This window comes from Octodon degus, unplaced genomic scaffold, assembly GCF_000260255.1.
Source record: "Octodon degus isolate 3935 unplaced genomic scaffold, OctDeg1.0 scaffold00093, whole genome shotgun sequence".
Classification (NCBI taxonomy): domain Eukaryota; kingdom Metazoa; phylum Chordata; class Mammalia; order Rodentia; family Octodontidae; genus Octodon; species Octodon degus.
The window spans coordinates 4,226,567-4,230,331 of NW_004524669.1; positions in this window are offsets into that span (position 1 = coordinate 4,226,567).

The window sequence follows — 3,765 nt, forward strand, 5'->3', positions numbered from 1 at the left end:
TATTTAATTTGTGTGTGTGGTCAGCTCAGCCCACCAGGGGGCGGGGCTGGCTGGCATGTGGTGCTGGGGGATTGAACCGCGGTCCCTGTGATTTGCTAAGCTTGTTCTAAGTAGGTGCTTTAGACCACTGAGCCATCTCACCAGCCCCCCAAAACACTTTTTGAGGCAGGGTCTCACTGTGTAGTTCAGGTTGGCCTTGAACTAACTCTGTAGCCCAGGCTGACCTCAAAATACTCAGTGATCCTACTGCCTCAGCCTCCCAAGTGCTAGGATTACAGGCATGCACTACCACACCTGCATTCCTTCAAAAAAAATTTTACGCTGTGTGATATAAAACATAAACTTGCTAGGGAGATAGCTCGCGGCATAAGCAGCTGTCTGGCAAGCGACAAGATTCTGAGTTCAATCCCCAGTACCAAAAAAATAAAGACAAAAACCATTTACTGCTGATAGTTCAAGAAACTAGAAGATCACAGTGTGGACATGAGAGGCAATTGCAGCCGAGGTGGTTCTGGCGAAGCTGGCAGGAGAGGGAGGGACAGTGGGTGAAAAGGACAGGCTTGGGGCCTGATCAGATGCAAATGGTGGGAGAAGGGTGGAGGTGCTTTCAATCTTAGCCCGGGGCTCCAGTGCAAGTCTAGGCTTTGCAGAGGGTATGCGTACTGTCTTCCCCTGGGAGAGGAAACCAGGCATTAAGCAACTTGTGCAGGTTTGTTTGTCAAGAAGAAATACTCCAAGGAGGCTGGGTCCTTGGCGCTGTGATTTTCGGACTTCACTATGTGTACCTGTGCTGAAATGAGTCGGAAGGCAATATGTACTCTATGTTCTAGGAGTGTCTGTAACAACACTAAAGAAAACCAGGGGGGCAGGGAGATGGCTCAGTGGAATAAGCACTTCCCTGGCAAGCGCAGGGGTCTGAGTTCAATCCCCGGTTCCGAAAAAAAAAAGAAAAGAAAACCAGATCTGCAGTCAGTCACTTCCCTTCCTCCTGCCATTCTAATCTGTTCAAGCCAGAGACCTTGCCATCCCCATCTAAAAGGCAAGATAGCCCCGGCCCCTGGGCAGAACTAGCCTGAGACACATATCCAAATATCGAAATAAACAGCCACATCTGCCTACGCGTTAGGTCACTGAGCTGTGCTGAATCCATCCTGCTCTTGGATTCCTCCCCTAGCAAGGCCCCAGCACCGACACACTTCCATAGACACTGGTAGGCAGAGTCATTTAAAAAAAAAAAAAAAGCAACCACTCCCTGCCTAGTCAGCCGCTTACCAGCTGTCCATGCCTCCCAAAAGAGGCAATGTCATGCAGCTGGGGCCCATCCCCTCATTCCTGCCAAACCAGAGACCCAGCAGAGCCCAAGCCCTCCACCTCCTGTGTCTCCAGCTCAGAAGCAATGACAGCACCCAGAGACGCTCTCAGTAACCAACTGCTTCCTCAGAGTCCTGGATCCTGAAATAGCCAAACTAGAACCCAAGACTGAAGTTGAGACTCAAGAGGGACCTGAGCCTCTGTAGTTCCAGCCTCATGGGCTCTGACTTCCTAATGGCATCCCAGGGCTTGAGCAGGTCTGTGGAGCAAGAGTCAGCTCCCTGTCTCCCATGCAGATTATTTTGATGGGTGGATGTCTGGGAAGGGCTTGTTCTGAAAGAAGGAATGTTGCCTAGGCCTTGTCAACTAGCCAGTCTCCACTTTCTATGCAATACTCAAGCCAAGCGCTAGCCCCAGGCCTGCAACCAAAGCAGCTGGGATGCACCCTGAAGGAAACCAGTTGGGAATAAGGTACAGAATAAGTGCACATATCTGAACAGCGACAGCAATGGGGGATTTGCAATGAGGCTTCTAGGAGGGCAGAGTACGGGGGAGGTGTCCTTGTGTATGAAGTCATAGGCAACAGGCAGGGTACAAATGCTGCCCCACCCTCAAGCTTGAAAGGGCTGCAGCAGGTAGGAAGAGAACAGATGCTAGCAGGAAACTCGGCTTAAGAGGTGGCCTTGGAGAGCTGGGGAAGGCAGAGTTTTGGGGCCCTCATGAGCACTGCCTGGCATGGAAAGTTTACTGTGCAGGGAAGACCGGCCAGCTGTCCACCTCCTCCCCGATGGTTTCACCTGCAGCAGGGCAGCAGCAGCTTCCATCACATGAACAACTTCCTCCATGTGACAGGTGTGAGATTCCAGAACTCAGTGGCCAGCTGAACACAGATCCTCCTGGGAGAGACGGGAGCTGGGAGGCTGACACTAGCCTGCCTTCCACTCTGGTTGAAAGCTTTGTCTGGCATGGTGGCACACGCCTGTAACCCCTGCATTGGGGAGGCTGAAGTGGAGGAGGGCTGAGAGTTTGAGGCCAGCTACAAAGTGCAAGGCCAGCCTGAACTACATAGTGAGACTCTCTTTCAAAAGAAATTAAAATAAAAAAGTATATATAAATAAATATTTCCCACTACAAGACTCATGGCCGCCAGAGGGCATCACTACTCCATATTGTGGCTTCCCACCCCCTCCTCAGAGAAAGTGGGGAGAGTGAGAGGAGGGAGCAGATACCAATCTCGGGAAACTGCCCGCAATTGCATCAACAGTGTGAGGGAGGAGTCCTGGGTTCCAGTGCCCATTTGCCCCAATCTCACACACACACACAGAGTACTCTGTCCAGTCCTGGCCTTTCTTTTTCTTTTTTTTTTTGGTACTGGGAATCAAACTCAGAACCTTGCACTTGCCATGCAGGTGTTGTGCTGTTGAGCTATATCCCCAAGCCTAGTCCTAGGCCTTTCTAGTTTAGGAATTTCAGGATTTAGAAATCACACAAAAGTAGTAGGGGCTGGTGAGATGGCTCAGTGGTCTAAAGCACCTACTTAGAACAAGCTAAGCAAAAGCACAGGGACCACGGTTCAATCCCCAGCACCACATGCCAGCCAGCCCTGCCCCCTGGTGGGCTGAGCTGGCCACACACACACACTTAAATAAATAAATTTTTTTTTTTTTTTTTTGCGGAACCGGGGATTGAATTCAGGCCCTTGCACTTGCCAGGCAAGCGTTTATTCCACTGAGCCATCTCCCCGGCCCCAATAAATATTTTTTTTAAAAAAAGTTAAATTAAAAAAAAAAAGTAGTAGGGCATGGTAACACATTCGGTAGGAGGATCATTCTAAGTTCAGTGGGGGCCAGGGAGATGGCTCAGTGAAATAAGTGCTTCCCTGGCAAGCCAAAGGGCCTGAGAGTTCAATCCCCAGTCTGAAAAAAAAAAAAAAAGACCAGCCTGGCTTACAAAGTGAGCTCAAGGCCAGCTTGAACTACATAGCAAGACCCTGTCTCAAAAACAACCTGCCACTCAAAAAAAAATAGTAATCACACAAAAGTCTTTTGGTTTTTTTTTAGTTTATTTATTTATTTATTTGGCTCAGGGTCTCACTACAAAGCTCAGACGGTAGTGATCCTCCTTTCAGCATCTCCAGCACTGGAATTACAGGTGTGTGCCATCATGCCTGTTTTTGGTGGCTGGCTCAGCCCAGGGCCAGCATGGCATGTGGTACCGGGGATCAAACCTGGGTCCTTGAATTTGCCAGGCAGGCACTCAGACCCCTGAGCTATCTCCCCACCCTACACAAAAGTCAACAGAAATTGCATTTTCTGGACCCATCCTTATTCTAGGTTCTCTGGGGCTGGCTTTCTGTCTTTCTTTTTCAGTGTTTTAGGGATTTGTATACACTAGGAAAAGGCTGTATCACTAAGCTATACCCAGTCTTTTCCTTTCCTTTTGTTTTCTTTTTTT